The sequence below is a fragment of the Neovison vison genome, chromosome 10, assembly GCF_020171115.1.
Source record: "Neovison vison isolate M4711 chromosome 10, ASM_NN_V1, whole genome shotgun sequence".
Classification (NCBI taxonomy): Eukaryota; Metazoa; Chordata; class Mammalia; order Carnivora; family Mustelidae; genus Neogale; species Neogale vison.
Window position 1 is genome coordinate 19,556,580 of NC_058100.1, and position 14,231 is coordinate 19,570,810.

Sequence of the window (14,231 nt, forward strand, 5' to 3'; positions counted from 1 at the left end):
ATGCAATGTCCTTCCTTTTACGTGTTATATGAATTTATAAACTTCATGTTCACTCATGAAAAGAATAGAAAATAACAGAAATGCTGCATAGCTGATTGAAAGAATAACAAAAACTATTAAAAGTAAGTGTGTTTTTGTTTTCTTCCTTTTTTTCTGTATTTCCCTTTCTCTTTTTCTCACTAAAAAGTAAAGTACAGGAGAGTTGACTTACATGTCTCAGAAATCATTTTTATGTTGAGAGGTTTTTTTAGAATTCTTTTTGAATCTGCCAGAATGGCTTAAGTGAACAATGCTTTATGCAGTCATAGCTACCGCCTATTTGACAAGTTCCTTCCCTTTGACTGTTAGTCTTTGAAAGGATTTCTTATCAGATGAAGTTTATATTCCTCCTCATTTTCTTTTCAGATTGTGTTGTATACAGTGAGGATTCTACAATGAATATATAACCTATGTATGTTTTATCAAGGGCATTAGATGAGCTGTTCAAAGTCACAGCTTCAGAGAATATGAAAGTTTTAAAGAAATAATGAAGACTTTTGAAATGGCCATTAGGATGTTCCTCTGAATTTAGTTTGCTCATCGTTCCAAAACTGTATTAGTGGCTAAGAAACATTTAAGAACTGATTACTAAACCTAAAATGATAACTTGCCATTTATTCTCTTCTCTACAGATCTAGTTGTTCAGGTCTTATCTATGGATAAGACTTGGAAAAAAAAAGTATTACTATTTAGTAATATTTTGTAATTTTTGTGATATTAGGAAATTACTGTCAACTAGATTCCTATAAGAATGAAAACAAAAGTGGGGCACCTGGGTGGCTCAGTTGGTTATGTGTCTACCTTTAGTTCAGTTTATGACCTCAGGGTCCTGGGATTTAGCCCCATATCATTGGGCTCCCTGCTCAATGGGGAGCCTACTTCTCCCTCTCCTGTTACTTCCCCTGCTTGTGCTCTCTCTCTCAAATAAATAACTATCTCAAAATATTTTTTAAAAATTTTATTTATTTATTTGACAGACAGAAATCATAAATAGGCAGAGAGGCAGGCAGACAGGGAAGAAACAGGCTCCCCGCTGAGCAGAGAGCCTGATGTGGGGTTCAATCCTAGGACCCTGATATCATGACCAGAGCTGAAGGCAGAGGTTTAAACCACTGATTTAACCCCCAAAATTTGAGGTATGGCCACCCAGGTGCCGCATACCTCGAATTTTGTTTAAAAAGAATGAAAACAAAAGTAAATGTAGACTTTTCCTTAGCTCTTAATTTCTGAATTTATATACATACTATTTTAAAAAGCCAAAGTATGAGCTCAAGAGATTAATAAATTGAAGAGTTCACTATACTGAAGATATTTTGTGTGAATTTAACACAAAAGTAGAAAATTTTTAAAAAAAACCTTCAATTTTACTTTTTCATTTCCTATTGATACATACACACATGCATATATATACCTATCTGTACATATTTTATTTTATTATATTTAAATATATATTTATATATAATATGTATTTATTATATATATTTATTATATTATGTGGGCTATCAAGAACATTGGGTTCTGCATGTGGTTCATAATATATATGTACTATATACATTTTTTATATATATATAAATATATATATAAATTGTTTTTATTCCTCTAGAACTTTATTGACTAAAATTACTAAGTAATGATCTTGCCTGTGCTTCCATTCTAAAAGCCAAGGTTAATCAGAATGACAGAAAATGTTCTGTTTAAATAATCCATTAATACCAGATGAAATTTGAAAAACCATACTAATTGCATTGTATTCTATGGTAAATAGCCTTGATGTTGTTGTTTATTCATCTATTGAGTAGTTTCTGTAAGAGAAGAAATTCTAATTGATGACTGAGACTGAGCTGGCGCTCTATGCAAACAGATCAAATATATTGGAAAGACTGTACAGTTCAAATTCCCCACAGCTTTTTACAAATCAGGATTAAGGAGAAGCATTTTGACAAAAGCCCCCCAGGGGCTATTAATAAAATGAAGTATGACTGTTTTTAACCTTTTGTATAGTTTGTTGAACTTTCTTCAAGAAGCTAGGCTAATTATAGTTGGCCCACTGTAGTAACAAGATTTTCCTTCAACATGATTTCTAAGATGTTTTCTGCCTCTGTGATGACAAACAGAAGAAAACAAACACACATATCTGGGATGGACATTTAATACTGAACCATTCTAAAACATGTCTCTGTGTGTGTGTCTTTTCTGACAATTTTCCAAACTGCATAGATTCAGCATCTAAGTTACAGAAACTCAGCAGAGTATTCCCTGGAGTAAGTTATGTGTAAGCTACCAGAAATTGTTCAGAAAGGAAAAAAAAAAAGAAAAATGAGCCTCCTAGGAATGAGTTCATGGTAGGTGAAGTACAAAAAATATTAGGGGAAAATTACTCACAATCAGGGAAAAAAATGCATGATGTGAATCCTCAGATTGTTCTGCAGCCTTCCATTAATGCTTCCTAGGAAGAAGAGGGGAAAAATAGTGACATATAAGCAATTTTACCAAAATCTGTAAGATACTGAGATCCCAAAGGCAGCACTTACATATTCTAAAATCCAAAGGAGGCGGGGGGATGGGAGGTTGGGGTACCAGGTGGTGGGTATTATAGAGGGCACAGCTTGCATGGAGCACTGGGTGTGGTGAAAAAATAATGAATACTGTTTTTCTGAAAATAAATAAATTGGAAAAAATAAAAATAAAATCCAAAGGAACCCAAGAACTACTTGTTAGTCTGAGTGCAATCAGGACAGAGAAAGCACGTAGTAATTTGAACAGAGAAAGCTTAATATCAAAAACACAACACAAACCAACTACAAATATTATTCTATGAAAAATGAGGACAAGCTAAAACAGGTTGTCCTTGCTTTTAGACACCAGCACAGTATTACAGTAATCAATAGTTAGAACATCTCATTCAAGTCTGGCTCTAGGTGTTCATGGGGATCAACATAGGATTATAACTGATCTTTAGAGAATCCTTTACAGTCAACATATACACAGCATCTAGATTATCTTTCAAAACAAAGGTCAACAGTGACATCACTTTGCTAAAAATCCAGTTTTCCATCATATAGGCCAGAAGGTCCTAAATCAGAAGTTCCTGAAGCACAACCACTGCTTGACTCTGCATCACCCTTCAACCATAAAATGACTGTTCCAACTACACTGACTTCCCCCACATCCCACCCCAAATAGTTCAAGAGTACTCACAAGTCAGGAATCTCCTATGTTGGTCCTTGCTGATTTCTGTCTATAGCACTACTTCTCAAGATACCTAAGAACTGTTCAATGTCACTATAACAAAAGGAGACTTTCATGACAATCTTACATGAAGTGGCAACCACCTAGGCTCAGTGTTATTACTATTTCCCCCATCCTTCAATGGGAAGAAATTTGGTTTTTTCCTACTATGTTCTCTTGTGCCTCAGAACAATGAAGACCATTCAATAAGCTATATATATATGGCAGAGGCCATATACAGAGGCCATATATATATATATATATATATATATATAGCCTCTGCCTTCATGGACTTGGTGGTTATTGTTTAGATAAATCATCATGAAGAAGAAAGGATAGTCAAAACAATACCAATGTGAAAAAACAAAAACAAAAAAAAAAAAAACAATACCAATATGGTAGAAGAAAATATAACTTGAAAAAATCATAGTCTGGAGCAGTTCATGAAGACTCCCTAGGAAAAGGAATTTGGTTCAGTTCTGAACAGAGTTGGTGAGGGAAAGTGGGGTGTTAACCCAGCCAGAAAGAAGAGCATAAACATAATATTGAAATATGAAATATAATTTGGAGAGTAGGTGAAACTAGTAATATTTTATGCTCCATGGACCATGGGGAGAAGAATGCCAGGCTTTCTTTCCACCTTGTAACTCTCACTTCATATAAATTTCTAAAAATTGCATTCATAGATTCAGGGCAGTTCAAACTTTCATGTTATTTTAGGAAGTAGTCTAAAAGGTACCTAGCCCCATTATCAAGCTTATTTAAGTTCCCATATTTTTGCTTCTTAACACTTTTTACCTTGATGTTGACACTGAGTTATAAAAATCCATTGTTGGACTTTCTCTTCCTTTATTTTTCAGGCTCTCAGTTAGCTTTATGATACCTCAAGCATGAAATCTTGAATTGACTACAGTGTGTGACTACAAAAACTGAAAACCTTCTGTTTAACTGAATTCCTACTTGAAAATGTCATTTTTCATGAGCTAAGGGAGTATCAAAATACTAAGGTCTCTTTGTTGTTTAATATGCATTACTATAAGTTTGGAAAATTCTGGTACAGACAATACCTGGTACAGATATCTTCTTAAAGGAAATTCTTCTTAAAGGAAATTCTTATATTATTAAAATTAATGAGCTCATGAGTTTCCAAGGAGAATAGATTTAATATATATTCCAGGAAGATTTACAGTATATTATTAGTATTAGTTCTATGTAGTCAGTTAAGGATGGGGGAGGTGGAGCTAGGAAATTAGGAAATCAAACTAGATGAGAGAAGTAATGTCTGCCTTTTCAATAAACCTTGAGAAACAATACCAGAATTTGCTTCTGGTTAGTGATCATTATTAAAAAATAAATGCCGTGGGGTACCAGGCTGACTCAGTTGGGTGAGCTGCCAACTCTTGGTTTTGGCCCAGGTCAAGATCTTATGGTCATGAGATTGAACCCTGCAAGGGACTCTGTGCTCAGCAGGGAATCTTCTTGAGTTTCTCCCCCTCTTTCCCTCTCTCCATCTCTTCCCCAACTTGCTCTCTCTCTCTGTCTCTCTGTCTCTCTCTCAAATAAATAAATCTTAAAAAAAATAAATAACTATTGTGACATCTGGGTGGCTCAGTTAGTTGGTGGGCAACCAACTCTTTGTTTCACTCAGGTCATGATCTCAGGGTAATGAGACTGAGCCTAACGTCCAGCGCTGGGCTCAAGGGGAGCAGAGAGGGAATCTACTTGAGATTCTCTCTTTCCCTCTGTCCCTATCCCAGTTAGTGCATGTGTGTGCTCTCTCCCTCCCTATATAAAATAAATAAATCCTAAAAAATAATAAGTTCCTTTTATTAACCCCACTCATGTTAGACAAAACAAAAAAAAATCAGTTTTCTCAATACATTATGTAATCTCCTCAGATCAGATTAGAAAATGTTGTACTAGTGATTTCTGATAATCTTTGTGGGTTAACTTAGAAAGACTTTAAGGTAGAAACTGACATATTTACTAATCTTCAAATTTGAAATTAAGATTTTTTTCAAATTTATGTATCTTAGCTTTCAGTAAAAACTTAGCAAACATATAAATACTACTACGCATTTATTTATAAGATTTCTTAAAGTATATCATGAATGTTACCACAACTCTATACCATATGTTCTTGATAGCCCACATAATTATTTTTCAATTTTCTAATTGATTTATTTTTAAGTCTTTGAGAACTGTGAAATGAAGTTGTGTTCATAGAAGTCCATTTATTACATCTCTAAAGAGCACTCTCACTTGCAACTAAATGTAAATATGGCATAATTACCCAGAGCTACAAAAGAAGGTTCAGATGTAAACTGATAAATGGTTTGTCTTTATTTTCTCATCCTAGTCCCCTTATACTTTATGTAAGTTTTTTTTTATAAACATATAAGATATTTTTATCCCCAGGGGTACAGGTCTGTGAATCACCAGGTTTACACACTTCACAGCACTCACCATAGCACATACCCTCCCCAATGTCCATAACCCCACACCCCTCTCCCAACACCCCTCCCCCTATCAACTCTCAGTTTGTTTTGTGAGATTAAGAGTCACTTATGGTAAGTCTCCTTCCCAATCCAATCTTGTTTCATTTATTCTTCTCCTACCCCCTTAGCCCCCAGTGTTGCATCTCCACTTCTTCATATCAGGGAGATCATATGATAGTTGTCTTTCTCCAATTGACTTATTTCGCTAAGCATGATACCCTCAAGTTCCATCCATGTCATTGCAAATGGCAAGATTTCATTTCTTTTGATAGCTTCATAGTATTCCATTGTGTATATATAACCATATCTTCTTTATCCATTCATCTGTTGATGGACATCTAGGTTCTTTCCATAGTTTGGCTATTGTGGACATTGCTGCTATAAACATTCAGGTGCACGTGTCCCTTCGGATCACTATGTTTGTATCTAGAAGGTAAATACCCAGTAGTGCAATTGCTGGGTCATAGGGTAGTTCTATTTTCAACATTTTGAGGAACCTCCAAGCTGTTTTCCAGAGTGGTTGCACCAGCTTGCATTCCCACCAACAGTGTAGGAGGGTTCCCCTTTCTCCACATCCTCGCCAGCATCTGTCATTTCCTGACTTGTTAATTTTAGCCATTCTGACTGGTGTGAGGTGATATCTCATTGTGGTTTTGATTTCTATTTCCCTGATGCTAAGTGATGTGGAGCACTTTTTCATGTGTTTGTTGGCCATCTGGATGTCTTCTTTGCAGAAATGTCTGTTCATGTCCTCTGCCCATTTCTTGACTGGATTATTTGTTCTTTGGGTGTTGAGTTTGCTAAGTTCTTTATAGATTTTGGACACTAGTCCTTTATCTGATATGTCGTTTGCAAATATCTTCTCCCATTCTGTCAGTTGTCTTTTGGTTTTGTTAACTGTTTCCTTTGCTGTGCAAAAGCTTTTGATCTTGATGAAATCCCAATAGTTCAGTTTTGCCCTTGCTTCCCTTGCCTTTGGCGATGTTCCCAAAAAGATGCTGCTGCGTCTGAGGTCGAAGAGGTTGCTGCCTGTGTTCCCCTCAAGGATTTTGATGGATTCCTTTCTCACACTGAGGTCCTTCCTCCATTTTGAGTCTATTTTCGTGAGTGGTGTAAGGAAATGGTCCAATTTCATTTTTCTGCATGTGGCTGTCCAATTTTCCCAACACCATTTATTGAAGAGGCTGTCTTTTTTCCACTGGACATTGTTTCCTGCTTTGTTGAAGATTAGTTGACCATAGAGCTGAGGGTCTATTTCTGGGCTTTCTATTCTGTTCCATTGATATATGTGTCTGTTTTTGTGCCAATACCATGCTGTCTTGATGATGACAGCTTTGTAATAGAGCTTGAAGTCCGGAATTGTGATGCCACCAACTTTGGCTTTCTTTTTCAATATTCCTTTGGCTATTCGAGGTCTTTTCTGGTTCCATATAAATTATAGGATTATTTGTTCCATTTCTTTGAAAAAAATGGATGGTATTTTGATAGGCATTGCATTAAATGTGTAGATTGCTTTAGGTAGCATAGACATTTTCACAATATTTATTCTCCCAATCCGTGAGCATCAAACATTTTTCCATTTGTGTCTTCCTCAATTTCTTTCATGACTACTTTATAGTTTTCTGAGTATAGATTCTTAGCCTCTTTGGTTAGGTTTATTCCTAGGTATTTTATGGGTGCAATTGTAAATGGGATTGACTCCTTAATTTCTCCTTCTTCTGTCTTGTTGTTGGTGTAGAGAAATGCAACTGATTTCTGTGCATCGATTTTATATCCTGATACTTAACTAAATTCCTGTACAAGTTCTAGCAGTTTTGGAGTGGAGTCTTTTGGGTTTTCCACATATAGTATCATATCATCTGTGAAGAGTGATAGTTTGACTTCTTCTTTGCCAATTTGGATGTCTTTAATTTCCTTTTATTGTCTGATTGCTGAGGCTAGGACTCCTAGTACTATGTTGAATAGCAGTGGTGATAATAGACATCCCTGCCGTGTTCCTGACCTTAGCAGAAAAGCTTTCAGTTTTTCTCCATTGAGAATGATATTTGCAGTCATTTTTCATAGATGGCTTTGATAATATTGAGGTATGTGCCCTCTATCCCTACACTTTGAAGAGTTTTGATTAGGAAGGGATGCTGTACTTTGTCAAATGCTTTTTCAGCATCTATTGAGGGTATCATATGGTTCTTGTTCTTTCTTTTATTAATGTGTTGTATCACATTGATTGATTTGAGTGTTGAAACAACCTTGAAGACCTGGAATAAATCCCACTTGTTCTTGGTGAATAATCCTTTTAATGTACTGTTGGATCCTATTGGCTAGTATTTTGGTGAGAATTTTCACATCTGTGTTCATCATGGATATTGGTCTGTAGTTCTCTTTTTTGATGGGATCCTTGTCTGGTTTTGGGATCAAGGTGATGCTGGCTTCATAAAATGAGTTTGGAAGCTTTCCTTCCAGTTCTATTTTTTTGGAACAGTTTCAGGAGAATAGGAATTAGTTCTTCTTTAAATGTTTGGTAGAATTCCCCTGAGAAGCCGTCTGGCCCTGAGCTTTTGTTTGTTTGGAGATTATTGATGACTGTTTCAATCTCCTTACTGGTTATGGGTCTGTTCAGGTTTTCTATTTCTTCCTGGTTCAGTTGTGGTAGTTTATATGTCTCTAGAGATGCATCCATTTCCTCCAGATTGTCAAATTTGTTTGCGTAGAGTTGCTCATAGTATGTTCTTATAATTGTTTGTATTTCTTTGGTGCTGGTTGTGATCTCACCTCTTTCATTCATGATTTTATTTATTTTGGTCCTTTCTCTTTTCTTTTTGATAAGTCTGGCCAGGGGTTGTCAGTCATTAATTCTTTCAAAGAACCAGCTCCTAGTTTCATTGATTTGCTCTATTGTTTTTTTGGTTTCTATTTCATTGATTTCTGCTCTGATCTTCATGATTTCTCTTCTCCTGCTGGGTTTAGGCTTTATTGTTCTTTCTCCAGCTCCTTTAGGTGTAGGGTTACGTTGTGTACCTGAGACCTTTCTTGTTTCTTGAGAAAGGCTGGTACTGCTATATATTTTCCTCTTGGACTGCCATTGCTGTGTCCCACAGATTTTGAACCATTGTGTTTTCATTATCATTTGTTTCCAGGAATTTTTGCAATTCTTCTTTAATTTCCTAGTTGACCCATTCATTCTTTAAAAGGATGCTGTTTAAAATCCATGTATTTGGGTTCTTTCCAAATTTCCTCTTGTGATTGAGTTCAAGCTTCAGAGCATTGTGGTCTGAAAATATGCAGGGAATGATACCAATCTTTTGATACCAGTTCAGACCTGATTTAGGACCCAGGATGTGATGTATTCTGGAGAATGTTCCATGGGTATTAGAGAAGAATGTGTATTCTGTTGCTATTCTGAATATATCTGTGATGTCCTTCTGGTCCAGTGTGTCATTTAAGGCCTTTATTTCCTTGTTGATCTTTTGCTTGGATGATCTGTCCATTTCAGTGAGGGGAGTGTTAAAGTCCCCTACTATTATTGTATTATTGTTGATGTGTTTCTTTGATTTTGTTATTAATTGGTTTATATAGTTGGCTGCGCCCACGTTGGGGGCATAGATATTTAAAATCTGTTAGATCTTCTTGTTGGACAGATCCTTTGAGTATGATACAGTGTCCTTCCTCATCTCTTATTATAGTCTTTGGCTTAAAATCTAATTGATCTGATATAAGGATTGCCACTCCTGCTTTCTTCTGATGTCCATTAGCATGGTAAATTCTTTTCCACCCCCTCACTTTAAATCTGGAGGCATCTTTGGGCTTAAAATGTGTTTCTTGTAGGAAACATATAGATGGGTTTTGTTTTTTTATCCATTCTGATACCCTGTGTCTTTTGATTGGGGAATTTAGCCCATTAACATTCAGGGTAACTATTGAGAGATATGAATTTAGTGCCATTGTATTGCCTGTAAGGTGACTGTTACTGTATGTTGTCTCTGTTCCTTTCTGATCTACCACTTGTAGGCTCTCTCTTTGCTTAGAGGACCCCTTTCAATATTTCCTGTAGAGCTGGTTTGGTGTTTACAAATTCTTTCAGTTTTTGTTTGTCCTGGAAGCTTTTTATCTCTCCTAATATTTTCAATGATAGCCTCCGTGGATATAGTATTCTTGGCTGCATGTTTTTCTCAATTAGTGCTCTGAATATATCATGCCAGCTCTTTCTGGTCTGCCAGGTCTCTGTGGATAGGTCTGCTGCCAATCTAATATTTTTACCATTGTATGTTACAGACTTCTTTTCCCAGGCTGCTTTCAGGATTTTCTCTTTGTCACTAAGAATAATAAATTTTACTATTAGGTGATGGGATGTGGACCCACTCTTATTGATTTTGAGAGGGGTTCTCTGCACCTCCTGGATTTTGATGCTTGTTGCCTTTGCTATATTAGGGAAATTCTCTCCAATAATTCTCTCCAATATACCTTCTGCTCCCCTCTCTCTTTCTTCTTCTTCTGGAATCCCAATTATTCTAATGTTGTTTCGTCTTATGGTGTCACTTAATCTCTCGAATTCTCTCCTCGTGGTCCAGTAGTGGTTTGTCCCTCTTTTGCTCAGCTTCTTTATTCTCTGTCATTTGGTCTTCTGTAATGCTGATTCTTTCTTCTGCCTCATTTATCCTAGCAGTGAGAGCCTCCATTTTTGATTGCACCTCATTAATAGCTTTTTTGATTTCAAGTTGGTTAGATTTTAGTTCTTTTATTTCTCCAGAGAGGGCTTTTATATCTCTGGAGAGGGTTTCTCTAATATCTTCCATGCCTTTTTCGAGCCCAGCTAGAACCTTAAGAATCACCATTCTGAACTCTAGATCTGACATATTACTAATGTCTGTATTGATTAGGTCCCTAGCCTTCGGTGCTGCCTCTTGTTCTTTTTTTTGTGTGTGTGGTGAATTTTTTCACCTTGTCATTTTGTCCAGATAAGAGTATATGAAGGAGCAAGTAAAATACTAAAAGGGCAGCAAAGACCTCAGGAACATACGCTTTAACCAAATCAGAAGAGATCCCAAATCATTGGAGGGAGAAAGGGGATAAAAAAAGGTTCGAAAAAAAAAGAAACAATTAGAAAAAGAAAACAAAAAAAGAAAAAAAATATATATATAATAGATAAACTAGTTAAAAAAACATTAAAAAAGAAAAGGGTAAAAGTTAAAAAAAATTAGCAAAAGAAGAAAAAAAATTGAAAAAAATAAATTAACTGCAAGACTAAAGAATCATGGGGAGAAAGCTATGAGTTCCGTGCTTTGCTTTCTCCTCCTCTGGAATTCTGCTGCTCTCCTTGGTATTGAACCTGCACTCCTTGGTAGGTGAACTTGGTCCTGGCTGGATTTCTTGTTGATCTTCTGGGGGAGGGGCTTGTTGTAGTGATTCTCAAGTGTCTTTGCCCCAGGGGGAATTGCACAGCCCTTAGCAGGGGCCGAGTTGAGTAATCAGCTTGGGTTTGCTTTCAGGAGCTTTTGTTCCCTGAGTGCTTTCCGTAGAGTTCAGGAGGACAGGAATGAAAATGGCGGCCTCCCAGTCTCCAGCCCAGAGGAGCCGGGAGCTCAGGGCCCCACTCCTCAGTGCGCCTCAGAAAATAGCGCCCAATCATTCCCATCTCCCTGGCCTCTGGCCACGCTCTGACCTCACCGAGCCTGAGACAGGTTCAAGGTAACCCCGAGCTGGGAGCTCACTCCTCGGCTCTGTCTCTGTAGCCAGCTTCCCCATTCTAATACCTGCAAACTCTGTGACACTCAGTCTCCCCCGATCCTTCTGTGACCCTGCGGGACCTGAGGCCACGCTGACCCTGCATGGGCTTCACCCAGGTTTAGCCTCTGGAGTGATGTCCCTCAGCAGAACAGACTTTTAAAAGTCCTGATTAAGTGCTCTGTTGCTCTGCTGCTTGCCGGAAGCCGGCCCCTCCCCCCATGGTCTATCTTCTTGTCGCTTTGGATTCACTTCTCCACCAGTCCTACCTTTCAGAAAGTGGTTGATTTTCTGTTTCTAGAATTGCTGTTCTTCTTCTCTTCGATCTCCTGTTGGATTTGTAGGTGTTGCAATGTTTAGATAAGCTATCTAGCTGATCTCCTGCTACCTGATGTAGTCTCAGCCTGTTACTTCTCCGCCATCTTATTTTTTTTTTAAAGGCATCATAACATAGGAGAGTTCTTTCCCATTTATTCAATATATATTTAAAGGTTTCTTGAGTCCTATTGACACTGAACTTGTGCAAAAAAAATGTAAGAAATAGGAAGTTGTTTAATGAAATTTCCTGACTCTGGATTGTTCATGATATTAACATCACTAATTTTCTCCCATATCATGAATATATCTGTTTAGAAATATAGGTCTGTAGAAAGAGACAAGATGTCCTTCAACAGATGAATGGATAAAGATGTGGTCTGTATATACAATGGAATATTACACAGACATCAGAAAGGATGAATACCAATTTTTGTATCAACATGGACTGGACTGGAGGAGATTACACTGAGTGAAATAAGTCAAACAAAGAAAGTCAATTATTATATGGTTTCACTTACTTGTGGAACATAAGGAATAACATGGAAGACATTAGGAGAAGGAAAGAAAAAGTGAATTGGGGGAAATCGGAGGCAGAGATGAAGCATGAGAGACTGTGGACTCTGAGAAACAAACTGAGGGATTTGGAAGGGTGGGGGGTGTGGGTATGGGTGAGCCTGGTGGTGGGTATTAAGGAGGACATGTATTGCATGGAGTACTAGGTGTGGTGCATAAACAATGAATCTTGGAACACTGAAACGAATAAAATAAAATTAAGATGTTAAAAAAAAAAGAAATATAGGTCTGATTCAGACTGGACTCCCATCGATCTCATTACATTACATTACATGTTTTTGGAAAATACCTTAGTTAAATCTATCAAATTATGTTATCATTTGCAGCAAGTAAAAGAACCATAGAAGATTAATGGAAATAAAATGTTCACAAACACAACACACACACACACACACACAGAGCCACAGAGAAATTTCTCAATAAGAGGAGATAATTCAATCAATGCCTCTGTAGTCTTTCAGGTATTTTGCAACTCAGTCCATACTCATTCTTAAAGAGACTATTTATATTAAAGTGAGATTGCTTTATTCAATGATGACATCACTGACAAAATCATGATTTGTTTGAAGAATTTTAGACTTGGTCATGAGTTAAGTTTAAAAAAGTATCAATCATTAGCTGATTGATGAGTGTCACCTATAAGAACAAAATGCTTGGGCGCCTGGGTGGCTCAGTGGGTTAAGCCGCTGCCTTCGGCTCAGGTCATGATCTTGGGGTCCTGGGATCGAGTCCCGCATCAGGCTCTCTGCTCAGCAGGGAGCCTGCTTCCTCCTCCTTCTCTCTCTATCTGCCTCTCTGCCTACTTGTAATCTCTCTCTGTCAAAAAAAAAAAAAAAAAAAAGAACAAAATGCTTTACACTGGCAAACTGTATAAGGAAAAAAAGACAAATTATGCCCTTAGCCAACTAAAGTGGTATGTCTATGATAGACATGATGACTGCATTTAATCATGAATAGTAACATGTTCACCTAGTTTTTAAACTAAAGCAAGAAATCTATTCCTTAGCAAAAATTCCCATCAACATCAAGATTGGGACAAGAATAAAGTAAAGCAAGTGAAGCACTTGGCTGGGATATAAAAGTTAAAGAACATCAAAATATTCAAGTAATCAAGGTCAATAATATTTTAAAGAAATATTTTTAAAAGTTAAATTTAAAAAGATACACGCTAGATTTAGGGAAGTCAGTAACCCCATCAAGCATATTAATGTTCATATTACTGGATTCCCAAAAGAAAAGAGAAAGAGGGGTAGAAAAGTTATTTGAGGAAATCACATTTCAAAACTTCCCAATCAGAGAAAGCAAACAGACATCCAGATCCAGGAGGTACAGACAACTCCCATCAAAATCAACAAAAGCATGCTAAAAACAAGACATATCATAATACAATTTGCAAAATATAGAGATCAAACAAACAAACAAACAAACTGAAAAACCCTTAAAAGCAGCAAGACAAAAGAAGTCCCTAACTTAAAAGGGAAGACACACGAGGGTAGCTCTCACCACAGAAACTTGGCAAGCCAGAAGAGAGTGGTATGATATAGTCAACATGCTGAATGGGTAAAATCTGAAGCCAAGAATATTCTATCGAGCAAGGCTATCATTCAGAACAGAAGGAGAGATAGAGTTTCCAGAAAAACAAAAACTAAAGGAGTTAATATTTCTTGCAGGGCTAATTTAGTGGTCAGGACCACTAAACTAGCCCTGCAAGAAATATTAAAGGAGGTACTATGAGTGGAAAGGTAAAACCAAAAATCACAAAGACTAGAGAGGATCAGAGAAAATCTCCAGATACTATGACAAAAGAAGTAATAAAATGGCACTGAACACATGTCTATCAATAATTACTCTGAATGT